Here is a 14,287-nt window from a genome sequence, read left to right as displayed (position 1 = left end):
ATCTAAGGGAGGAGCTCGCGGATGTTTTAATCTACGCTGATGGAAAAAAGATCTCCTAAAGATCGATGAAGGTAGCCTAGGAAAGTACATATACATGGGCCCACAGAGGTTTTGATGTCTTGAGACTCGTTAGTTTGTATCACCAACAACAAAGGAGTCTCACAAAATCAAGACCACTGTGGGAACATGTATATAGAGAATCTGCAACACCATTTAATTTGAAAATGGCTACTTTGAATAGGTGCCAGTGTGTTCCATGAAAGTTGAAATTTCGTTTGGTGTGCGCTTCCTTGGTAGACTTTTTTCATGCAGGCACATCAGTGTACTTAACACAAATCATCCAATTTCCACATTTAAAACATGAACAACTGTTGACAAGTGCTGTGAGTGCCAAGGTACAATTTTGTAAGAGTAACAACTTTAATTATGTCAGTTGTCACCAGGCCATCCATCACCTGATTACACAGTTGGCTACACATATGACCTACTGCCTGTCATCTGGAGTGGCACACATGTCCACACCCAGGACAATGCATAAGCTAATGGGCCTGCAATTGGGTGGTAAAAAAGCCCAGCTGTACTGTGCGGACACCCTCATGGCAAGCCAGAATGTACACACAGATGTCAGCACACAAAGTCCAAAATGCGTTGCATCAGAACCACACACAGGTGCAAAAAATGTTTGATCAGGATTCATGTTGGTCAAAAAATGACACAGGCTGCAAAGCACGAACATTGAGCACTGGCCACCATCACAGGGGCACTGCACAGTGTATTTTTGTACAGGCAATTCTCACACACAAGTCAGACCTGGCAATGAAAAATCAGGATTGCACATGTATGCCTCTCCCGCACCCCCACCCAATACCTGAGTCAATGTGATTGATACAGATCAAGAACTGACACCTCTTATTCTGGGTTACAGCAACTGGGTGTGAAAAATAGCTTCATTTACACAACATCACCTCGTGGGGCTGCAAACACATATTTGTGAGAAAAAATCATCAACAGATTGTTGTGAATAGCCACACAGGCACTGCCCCGTGTGAGTATGCACAAGCAAAATGGTGTATCCCTGTCCAGTGGACACAGGTAGCACACATTAGCAAAATACAAACTAGGCTAGGGAACAATGCCACAGAGGCAGAGCTATGCAGAACACACATAGAAAGTGCACAGTGTTGGATAACACACATGATTAGGAGGCCAGGGTGTCTCAGGGGACTGTAGTGGGCACACTGCTCAGTGGTCCTGGAATGAGCTGACTGTACCATGTTCAACCGCCATGGCACTATGCATATCTCACACTCATGCACATCATGTCTGAGGCCACAACATTGGTCATGCATGCTGCAAGGGTGTCCAGTTGAAAGCTCACACTCCTATGTGGAGAATCAGCATCAGTGACAACTATGGACCCCCAACATAGTGAACAGGTCATGGCACAGGCAAGGTACCAACACAAGTCACAGAACACCCTCCCACATGATGCAGAAAGCAATGTGCACTTAGATTTACTGGCACCCTAGATGACCATGTGCAAATGTGATTACACACAGACCAGGGGACACATGTCAATGAGGGGAAGGGGTGAAAAAGAGCAACAGGTGACATTGGGGAACAGAAAATGCACTGCACATATCAACTCTGGGAGTGTATCCAGGCTACAGAGCACTTACAAAAGCCTGTGACACATAACACGACAAACGGCCATGTACCTACCCCCTCCTTGCTGCAGTCTCTCCTGTAACTGCCTATCGAGGTCTGGGAAGACCACCGCCAGGACACGTCTCATTTGGGGAGTCAGCCGTCGGCGTCCGCCGTGGGGCGAAGACTGTCGAGCCCCAGATGGACCAGGGCGATCCGCCGGGTCCAGCACCGGATGTCCTGCCACCTCTTGCAGACCTGTGGCAGCTGGCGATGACACTCCCCCTCAGATCTCACGGCCCTGACGATGTGGTTCCAAATCACCCCCTTCTCGTAGGCAGTTACCTGTCAGGATGACAAAGTGACACACCATCAATATACCTGCTCCATGTCCCCGAGACACACATTTGAACCTCTTAGAAATGTTGAATAGGGCATAGGATGCAGACAGGAATTACATCATACACAATAAGAAATTGGCCTGTGTGCAAGCCCCAATGCACTACATGGCATGTCAACCGGTTGGCATGAGGGCAGCGACACACTCACTGATCATGCCACACACTGTGCAGCACATGCAACAACAGGCTGATGGCCAGCACGTGCCAAAGAGCATGGTACACACCACGTGAAGATTTACTAATTCCTAAGCAACATGAGGATAAATCACCTCTTACTTGTGTTCTCACATATGGACCTAAAGCCAACATGATCAAAAAGATAATTTTATCGAATTGGAAATTAATTGACAATTTGGATTTCCAAAGGCCATTGTTCGCATTTAAGAAAGGCAGAAACATCAGACAACACCTAGTGCGGGCTGCAAGAACCAATGAACCTCAAAGAAAAGACCTCAGGGGTCTCTTAAGTCTTCCACCAGTTGTGGGACACTTTAGATGCCAAAATTGTGTGGCATGCAAAATGACTAGCGATTCGAAACACATAATCATTAATGGTTCTAAACATGAACAAAAAGTGTTTTCGAATTGTAACACAAATAACATGATATATTGTGTTAAGTGCCCTTGTAACAAGTTTTACATTGGACAAACGACCCAACCGGCGAAGAAACGGATCTTGCAACACAAGTCCAGGATTAAATGCAAGACACAGGGGGCCCCCCTAGTCCAACATTTTCTCTCGCACAACCATACAGAAAATGATTTACATTGGTCCGTCTTGTTGGTTCTACATGACTCGAATAGAGATACTCTTCAAATTAAACTCAATAGAGCAGAGGCAAGACTGATAGAGAAATACCATACAATTACACTAGGGCTTAATGATAGGGACGAAATGTGGTCACTGATTCAGGATCCCTAAGATTTGGGGTCAGGTTAGTCCCTACTAAGCAATATCTGTCTATATTCTTGTCTCTTGCCACCAGCAGGTGTACACGCTCGATTGGTGTCCTGTCTCATTTATCTACGTGTAAGAATTTTGTATTGAAGATAATATGAGCTTTAGTGTATGTTATTACATTATAAAATTAATGGGAAAATACATTGATGTTCGTTGTGCAGCCGGTGTCCGGTTATGAGCTATACTGTTAGGAGTGGCAGTACTGTTCACATTTGGTGTTATTTTTATCCTTTTATTATTATTTTTTCTATTTATTTCTACCTTTCCCCTCTGGGTTGGTACTTTGCTTTTCCGATTCATTTCTGTTTGTCTATGTCTATGGATAGACATGGAAATCGCTGTTTGGCGTGTGAGGAGTCCGTTTTCAGTTTTGAGTATTTTAGTCCCCGCGGTCTCCGATGACGTGATTCCTGTTTGGAACCGTTAGGAGAGTCGGTGTATCCACGAGGAGATTGCTCATTGTACAAGGTGCGTTATGCCAGGATATTGTATCGGTCTACTTAATCAGGGCTTTTTCCTATTAGTTTTCCCTTTCTCCTATTTGTGACGCTGTGTCCCTTCCGCATTAGATCCGTAAAGAAATAGCGGACGAGTGTACAGCGACAGGAGACATTGGTCCAGCGCGCATTTACGTGACCCGATACACTGTTTCCTAATAGGTAAGAGTAGGTTCCCGTTCTTTGAACGTAGTTCCATATTTTCCACACTTTGCATACTGATTGAGTTTCCCGTTGTTTATTTAGATTTCTCGCTTTATAATCGGCTTCTTTCCATGTTCGACTACATTGGATTGATTCTGATGTGACTGCGGCATAATTGGTAACTATACAGCACCAAACAATAGGTTCAGACACGTGCCTATATACCATACACTATTGATTTGGTGTGATCGCTGGCTTTCTACATCACCTCCTCCCTGGATAGTAAGGAAACTTGCACCACACGGGAGTTAATGCTTGCTCGGTGGTTGGTCTTTTCTTCCTTTTTTATATACCATTTCTTGCTTTAAAAATGGGACTTGGTGTTCTTTCTTTGGTACTGCCATCTCCAGAGAGGTTCGACATATCTGTGTGATTTTACTTTTAGAATTGTTGTATACATTGTACATATATATATATACATATAGGCAGCTATGCATATTGTAAAAAAGCATTTAGATGTTGTTCCAGGAGTTATTTCCTTATAATCCCTAGTCCTGATGAGGCCCCCAAGCAAGTTGGGCTGAAACGCGTCGACTTTTGTTGAACATCAAGAGCCCCGGACAAATTTAAACCAGTGGTTCATTCGAGAGATACATAGTACTCATAAATTGTGTCAGGGGTGTAATCATTTTCACCCCCGCAGTACTATCTAATGGGGCGACTTTGAAATAATGGAATGCTCATGATAATAGAGATAACATCCATTGCGTAGGGACATAAGGAATGGACGTATAGTCCATATTTGTATATGTCTGTATTTTTTCTTCTCTTTTGTTTTGAATAATGGACGGATGTTCATTCAATTATGTGTAAAATGAATGTGTGAAATTGTTGTCGGTATATTGATTAAAAAGTTTTTCCAAACATTACTGTGTCCAAACAATGATAAGATAGATAGATGATTGATTTCTGCATATAAATAATTTTGTGGTGAAGGAATAATTTATGGTGTCCTTCATATTTTGAAAATGATTTTTTGATCTATTCCTTCGCATCATCCTGTTTTTTGTTTCCAGCACGTGCCAAGCAGTCACATGTTCCACTGCACTGACGCACCCTCCGCATACTAGACAGACACACCCAAGCACAGATCACTCGCCTGTCATTGACAACAGCAGATACAACCCTCACTCTGCACATGTGCCACTTGCCAGTGGGGTGACACAGGTGTCATGCTAGCTATGCAAGTCAGACACACAGCACGGCTTACTTGTCACATCAGATGGGTAGATATGTTGCCACCTCCATGCAGGTGTGGCACAACACTTCACATAGACACTCATCCACATGTAAAGAAAGATTCACACACATCAATGTCCATGAGGTCGTACACATCATTTGGACACTCTCACCACAGGTCCACTCAACTCATACACATCTGTGGGTACAGTCACCTATCACACCTGGGGGAGCACTGAATCAGGACAATAGGAAAAAAAGCCACCAAGGATTTCACAGGCTAAATGTGTCATGCACTATGCAGTGAAAGTCACAGTAAGCACAATGTAATTGAGGAGTGCACACAGGAACTACATCAGGCTCTGCATGAGAGACATCAGCATGTCCCCCACCCTGGGACCCAATCTAAACAACATAGCATGTCTGTCCCACCTGGACACAATATTGACAGTCACACAACAGGTGCCTAGGCAAAGGTAGTGGACTCAGCACTCACCTGCTCCACTGGTCTCCCATACAGCTTGGTGTACTGTGGGAGGAGGGCATCCAGCAAGGCCTGATTCTCCTCCTGGGTGAATGGCTGGGCCCTCTCCACAGTACGTGACATGGTCCAGAAGAAGCAGAGACAGCAGCAATGTTGTCGACTGGAAAGTTGTGCAGGCAAGTGCCCTCTCATGGGTTCTGGCTGCCTTATATCTGTCTTGCTGAGGGGCATTCATTTAGAGGAGTACATAGTGATTGGTCAGACTCATTAGCTTCCTACGTTTACTCCAATCCCTTTAAACATACACCAATGACTTTAAACATACACCAATGACAGCATTCGCATCGTTCAAATTTTGAGCATCATGTCAAGTCAACAACCACTTTGCAACATTGTATTTTGTGGCCAACTGACTGTTCCAGGACACGTGATCGACACTTTCCAACTGAAAACTCTGTCTCCATGACAACCAGCATGCATTTAGGGCATAATACTTGTCCCTTATGTGTCCCCTATGTAATTTTTAAATCCACACACAGGTACGGTGCGTTTCACACGTACACCTACGGCACAAGTACAATGGTGAAATGAAGCGTACACACGCAATGATTGTGGGTGTACGGTGCGTTTCACACGTACCCCTATGGCACACGTACAATGGTGAAACGAAGCGTACACACGCAATGATTGTGGGTGTGTGGTGCATTTCACACGTACCCCTACGGCACAAGTACAATGATGAAACGAAGCGTACACACGCAATGATTGTGGGTGTACGGTGCGTTTCACACGTACCCCTACGGCACCAGTTGTACAGTGCGTTTGACAGGTACGTGTACTACTAGTGCGCACAGGTACGTGTACTAAGGTAGTACACGTACGGGTATGCACTAGTACGCACTAGTAGTACATGTACAGTGCATGCACTAGTAGTACAGTGCATACACGTACGTGTACGCACTAGTAGTACACGTACGGTGCATGCACTAGTAGTACAGTGTGTACCCGTACGTGTACTACCTTAGTACACGTACGCGTACGCACTAGTAGTACACGTATGGGTACGTGTACTACTAGTGCGTACCCGTAGGTGTACTAAGGTAGTACGCGTATGGGTACGCACTAGTAGTACACGTACGGTGCATGCACTAGTAGTACAGTGCATACCCGTACGTGTACTACCTTAGTACACGTACGGGTACGCACTAGTAGTTCACTTATGGGTATGTGTACTACTAGTGCATACCCGTACATGTACTAAGGTAGTACACGTATGGGTACACACTAGTAGTACACGTACGGTGCATGCACTAGTAGTACAGTGCATACCCATACATGTACTACCTTAGTACACGTACGGGTACGCACTAGTAGTACACGTACGGGTACGTGTACTACTAGTGCATACACGTACGTGTACGCACTGTACTACTAGTGCATGCGCCGTACGTGTACTACTAGTGCGTACAGGTACGTGTACTAAGGTAGTACACGTACCCGTACGTGTACTACTAGTGCGTACCCGTACGTGTACTACCTTAGTACACGTACGAGTACGCACTGTACTACTAGTGCATGCACCGTACGTGTACTACCTTAGTACACGTACGTGTACGCACTAGTAGTACACGTACCCGTACGTGTACTACTAGTGCGTACAGGTACGTGTACCATGGTTGAACATTTCATGACACATCACCATTCTCCCAACAGCATAAAATGGTGGATTATAGAAAAGATCAGTCCCAATGCAAGAGGAGGCACAATATCTGGGGTCTTAAACTACAAAGAATGCAGATGGATTCATTAGCTCAACTCTGTTCAGAACGGGTTGAACGAGATTGAAGAGACCGCAAGGCAAATGGGACAACTCTAACCATGTAGTTACTCATGTCCCGTTCCTAGTTAGAATTGTACTTTTATTTTAACACACTGTACATATCTTGAATGAGATTGTAGGTCACTCAAGACTACTCGAGCCACCTAGCTATTCATGTCCTGTTCCCATTTAGGAATGTATTCGTAATCAACACACTGTATATATCTTGCATATTATGCCAAAAGTTCTGTGTAACTTTCATTTGATAATGTCTAAAAAATCTTTCTGCATATTAATTTTTGCATTTATTGTAAATGGTTTTAATTAAAGTATATTTTGTATAACGAAAGTATGGTCGCTTTAATTGTTCACTCGATCTTGATCCCACTTTGGATTGGTGCAGCCATTACAAGAGAGACAATCTCCTCCCTGAACCTCAACCCAATTCAAATCCTTAATAATTTTCATACTTAACATGGCCTTTTCCTCACGCCTAAGAGCCATTTTGTTTCCCTAAACACACTATGGCTTTGCGCAGTTTAGATCTGCCTTGATCACTCACCCTATCGAACTGGTCTTGACCACTTGGTTCATTTAGAAGTTACATTGTTTTTCGAACTTGTTTCGTGAACTGTGTTATCATTACCCCATCTGACTGCAATTCAAAAGGGAGCCACGTTACACACGTAGGAGGTCTCTTAGCAACGAGACATGGACGCTACTGCGTTACCTCTTCTGACTCCAATCTCATGACGGAGGCACGTTACATGCGTAGCCGGTCTCTTAGCAATGAGCCCTAGACGCTACTGCACACGTCACGTACACGCGCTCCATCTAGCTTGATAACCGATGTAAATCGGCACACTCGTGGATAGAGCTGGATGAGACAGGACGTTCGCCTGCGCCTTCTGACCGGAATAATTCGTTTTTCTGGGTCTCTCTCTTTTTCAAGGTAAGCGCTTGAAACAGTATTAATGTGGTCCTGTATAGGCGCTTACTCTAGATGCGATCTCTACAGAAGGGGCTAATTACCTTCCACCTTTTCTACACAGAACCGCACAGTGATCTTTATGATCATAGGAGACAGGACGGTTGCCTGTGATCCTCCACCACCCTCACCTATTTTGCCATTCCAGAATCTTTGGAAGACAGGAGTCGATTCCCTTCACTGGGTGAGTCGGCTTATGCCCCTGTTTTGACTAGCGCATGTGTATATATAAATCACAGCCATTTTTTAGGTTCCTTACAACGCTTCATTTCCTAACTAGGAAGCTCCGCTGGGAAGAATTCTCGCTGCGCAGTATACTTTCGCTACTGTTTGAATGCTTATACAAGACAAAGAGAAATAACTCGCCCCCTGAATCGCATTGGGCACCGTTAGGTGAGTCTTTCACCTTACCAGCCTTGATTAATCTCAGCTTTTTCTACTTCAACACACCTGACCATAACCATTACTATCCCCTAGGCTGTCCCCATTGTCCCTGTCCTGATGAAGACCCGCATTGACTAAGACAGTAATGCCCCCTTGGGTTGAAACGTCGACATATCCCCTGGACCAGCTGAAAGACTCTGTATAAAGACCTACTTATTCAGTCTGCAGAACTATTCAAATAGCTGTGTTTTTCTGGCCTTTTTAAAAGAAACGACAATACCATGAAAGTCACCTTGTATATATTACGCACCCTCACTACAGCACTGAGCACCACATGTCACTTTGTCACAAATTACAGCTTACTTTTTGTCTTGACAGCCATACAAATTAATGTGGGTATTTATAAATGACGTAATTTATAAAACTTTTTGAATACCCCTTTTTTGGTCTCTATGTGTGTTGTTTATGATAATTTGTCTTCCATGTGAATCAACCAATGACTGGTTTAATGTTTTAAGAAATAATCTACACCCGACAGAACCAATTGTTAGTTTTGTATATGATTGCCCAGGTTCTGAGGGATACTGGGTTACCCCATTGTTACTATAATACAATGGTAATACAGGCATACACATGTCAGGAATGGAGGGCTACGAGTCGCACATGGATGTCCATCATGTACTTGTCATTGCATACTTACATGTGCAGGCCCTAGGTGTGTTAGCCAGTGATATTGCACAGGTTATCTCATCTAGTTGCACAATTGATGTGTGATGACCTGTGGACACATGTCATGTGTGATGGGGCACTATGTGGCACACATCACCTTGCCACTTGCCACATGTGTGTCTGTAGTCCAACTTTGTCATGCACAGCAGCAGTGGGATGGCACAGTAATCAAAATCCACACACGTCTCCTGATGCCAGGGACAGGGACACTCTATCAACTGACAGGTCTTGATCACCGTGCCCCTTTGGGACTATGTCAGGTGTGTGTCATGTGTTCCCATGAGCTTGATGTCAGTGTCCTGTCAACTGCATCTGCTGTTGGTGCATCCACCAGGGGTCTGTGTGGAGATGGGCATGGAACACATCTATGCACACCAAGCCACATGTGGATTCCCACGGCTGTAGGGTCATATTTTCCCAGTCAGACATGTGTGCGTTGTCTCAATGGCTGTGTTTTGTAGTTGTCACGTGTGCCCCTTCATCGCAATGATATGTACATTTGACATTCCATGTGACCTGTGTGTGTGCCTTGCAGTCAGCTGTCTGGATGAGATGATATCCTTCCAATGCAGATATGTGGATGTGTGTCACTCTGGTGATATCTCTGGCTGTTCACTCAGACTGGCCCCCAGCTCATTTCAGGGCATGTCATGTAGACTTGACAATCAACAGGTGTATCTGGCTTTTTGTAGGAGTGTCAGCAAGCTTGCATATGTGTCCTGGATGTATTGCACACACCCGACTCCATAGTTACCTGATGTGTATTAGCAGTGTAGCATGTGCTATGTTCATTGACATTGATGTTGGCCGACTCTCAATCTTCATTCATCCAAACAATGTCTTGCAGGGCACCACCTGTCCCAAGACTAATGCCAGACTTGGGTGCCATGAGGGAACGTGCCTGCATCCGACGTTACAGATTCACTCAACAGTTGATTGAGGACTTGACCGACAGGCTGGTACCACACCTCCAACCGCGACACAGGTATCCTACTGCACTGACCCCAAAGATGAAGGTGATGGCAGCCCTACATTTTTTTGCCACAGGTACGTTTCAATTCACCATAGCTGATGTTGGTGGCATGTCACAGACAATGTTCAGCCGTGTCCTGCGTGATGTTTTAGCAGCCATGTAGGAGCACCTTGATGAATTCATCACATTTCCTACTCCTGAGGAGTTGACAGATGTCAAGGGTGATTCCTATGCCATGGGAGGGATGCCCCATGTCATTGGGTCCATTGATGGTACACATGTGGCTTTGGTACCACCACAGGCACAAGAACAAGCCTATCGCAATAGGAAACATTACCACTCGATAAATGCCCTTGTGGTGTGTCTTGCTAACATGCTGATTTCCCATGTCTGTGCACGTTTTCCAGGATCAGCACACGATGCCTACATCATGAGGCGTAGCAGGGTGCCATAAATGATGCTGCGGCTGCACAACGAGCGAGCATGTCTTGTTGGTGGGTATACTCTGTTTGTCCTGTGTGTTGCGGAATCTTTGGCTCTTACGGCATCTCCTGACCCTCTTTTTTACATGATGTTTCCATGTAGGGGACTCTGGATATCCCAACATGCCATGGCTAATGACACCTCTCCTCAACCCAAGAACAGCTGCAGATCACAGGTACAACGATGCACACGGGCAGACCAGGCGAGTGATTGAGAGGACGTTTGGCCTCCTGAAGAGCCGATTCCGGTGCCTGGACAAGACAGACGGGTCCCTCCCTTATGCCCCGGAGAAGGTCTGCCGAATCTTCCTCATGTGCTGCATGCTGCACAACATGGCAGTTGAGAAGGCAGTGCCACTCATCCTGCATCCGGATGAGCAGGAACATCCACCCGTGGAGGATCAAGGGCTTGCTCACGAGGCTAGTGATGATGAGGAGGAGGAGGAGGATATTCGGAGTCAGCTCATACGCAACTTCTTCTCATAATGGTGAGTCACTGGGTATGAGTGTGCAAGCTTGTAGCATTGAGTGGCATGTGTTGCAATGTGTGTGTCCAGCTGACTGAATGCAAAGTGACTTGGATGTGTGTTCTGATGTATCACTAGAGTGATGATGTCATGCCACACAGTTTTGCGGAGAGACATTCTTTGAAATTTGCATTTGTCAAACATTGTTCATGTTTGGTAAATGTCCATGTGTGTGGTGAGAATTGTTTTAGGTGACTTCTTGTGTGTCTGTCATTCCCAGGTATTTAGCGCCTGTTGTCTGCTCGTGTCATTGTTGTCCTCCTGCTATTCCTCATGAGGATTGCAACGTGTGCTGAATCAGCATTCCATGCACGGACATGTGGAAAGGTCAGTCTTGGTAAGGTTTGCAGCAAGGATTTTTTGTGGTGGTACGGGTTTGGAATGTGTGGGGACTGCTTCTGTGCATGTTGTGGTACCATGCATACATGTCTTCTCACCATGGAGCATACAACATGTAGCATCACTCCCATGACATTATAGTCACCCTTCTTGACAGTCATCTGTAGTGGAGTGTGGCGTCTGATGAAGGCATCAATGTGTGTAAACCTTGCCTCTGAAACATTGCAGATGCTACGGGTGGACATAGTGGGGGACATCACAACAACAGGCTCCATGGGGAATTGCAGCCTCTCCGTGTGCAGCAGGATGTGTTTGGCTCATCCCCTTAACCCCTTGCCTGCTCATGACGGAACCACTCCGTCATGAGCCACGGGCGCCGTGTGCTCATGACGGAGTGGTTCCGTCATGCTGCGGCCGTTGCGCCCGCTCCGCCCACGCGGCGCTAATTCCCCGCCTGTGCGGGCGAACAATGCAAGTGGGAGGAGTCGTGATGGAACCACTCCGGCATGAGCACAGAGCGCCCGTGGCTCATGACGGAGTGGTTCCGTCACGAGCATGGCGGCGCCGCGCTCACCCCGAACCCCCCCAGCACCGCGGCAAAATTTGTACCGCGGCGAAGGGGTGCCAGTTCATTGGGATTGACATCATCCGTGTTGTGAAGGGGGTGTCCAGCGTATGTCCCACATGTTCTGTCAACTGACCTGTGAGTCTGTTAATATGGATGCATATCCCTTTGTGTGTATATGTGGAATAAAGGTGTTCAGCACAATCCAAAGTGCCTCATCTCTGTCACTGCAGCTCTCTTGACAGTTTGCATGCGTCATCTATGGCATAATTGTCAAAGATTGAGCATCTGTGTGTATGTGTACTTTGGCAACATGCATGCAGTGCTTTATGGCTAATGATCTCTATTGTGCATGAAGTACCTTGTTGGGTATGTATTTGTGCAGCTTGCTCCCCACTACGGGACGTGAACGCCTACTGATGGTGTGTCTCCTTTGCGCATCTCCGCATTTTGTTGCCTGATCCAGTGCTGTAATTTATGGTGATTGTTCATACATTTTCTCATAGTTACCCATGAGTGACCTGACACTCCTTCCTTTACATACACCTGTTACATTGTGCCTTTCAGACCTTGTCTGTGTCTGCTAATTTTTGCCTAATTTCTAACCCCTTCCGCCTGCTGCTGCCTCACCTGCGGGACCGCCCCGCCGAGTGCCCTGATTCTGCAACCCCCACGCCTCCGAAATGCTCTGCCCTTCCCCCTCCACCCATTGGAAATGCAGGCAGCAGCTTTTCTGTGCCACTGTAGCCCCAGAGCCGTGCCAAAGCCAGGTACGTATGCGCCTGCAACATGCACAGTGCACGACCCTCTAGTCTTTGCATGACCCACGTCACACAACAGGCTGATGCTGCAGCCACTCTCCCAGCAATGTCATCGTGACAATCATCCTCCTGATATCAGGCAACCACTAAGCACACACACAACACCTTTGCATGCTGAGTGTGCTACTCCAACTGCCTACACAGCGCTGCACAGCCTACAAGACCCTGTCAGAACAACCAGGTAATGTGCCTCATACTCCACACTCGCTCCGTCCACCAGCACGCCATTGGACTCTGTTACCTCCTCAACACGACAGCCCCACACATCACCTTCATGACAGTAACCTTGACAAAAGCATCCTCAGCACATGACGTCTTCATTGCCATCTCACACGGATACAAGACCACCCGCAGGGACGGCAAACCAGTCCCGGGGGATGAATTGCTATTTATTCACAAGTACACCCTCAGAGTCACAAATCTGGGTTTGCAGCAACTCCATGCCAACCCTCAGTGTAACACTCCTCTACAGATCTGCCGGACTACATCCACTATTCCGCTAAGCCATCAACATGTACATCTGCACGCACGCCCTAACCTCCACGGGCTACATGTGGCTGTGTGCCAGTAACTTCTTGCTGGAGGGGAACAACACCACCATCCATCATTGGTCCATCAACATTTGACTCCACGTCTTCGACAAGCAACACACTGCCCCACACCCCACTACCGATCCCCCAAAGATGCTTGATGTAAGTCACCACAGACAAGCTGTGTGGGACACTCAAAACAACACCCCTGCCACACCCTGCAACCTCACGCACTGGATCAGCAACTAATCCAACAATATTGCCACATTGACGGACTTTCCTGTGAAGCACAACAACAGTTCAGGCACCTGGGACAAGGCAGACCTACAGTACTCCTACAGACTTAGCCGGACTCTTGTGCACACCATGCAACACAAAGAGCCATCATTTGCCTTGCAGCCCTGGAAAACACCACACACAGCCATCACCATATCATCAGCAAGGACAAGTGGAGATCCTTGAGATTGTGCCGAGACACCCAAACACACAACATCAAGGAGCTCATCAGCATTGTGAGTGAACTGACAGCAGATCTCCATCCAAGACACCCCAGCCTTGCAAGGCAGATCACATCCCTTGCAACTTTGTACCACTGCAAGCTCATGGGCATACACGGCAGCCTGGGCACACAGACGCAGACAGCACTATTATCCGCAGGACAAACCCCCATCAGGTTATGGACTCCCATCAGCAGAAATGACACAACCTGGCTCTTTGCAACATACACTCTGGCTCTCCATCAGGCCCCTTCCCACAC

This window comes from Triturus cristatus, chromosome 2_2, assembly GCF_964204655.1.
Source record: "Triturus cristatus chromosome 2_2, aTriCri1.1, whole genome shotgun sequence".
Classification (NCBI taxonomy): domain Eukaryota; kingdom Metazoa; phylum Chordata; class Amphibia; order Caudata; family Salamandridae; genus Triturus; species Triturus cristatus.
This window is presented reverse-complemented; position numbering follows the sequence as displayed.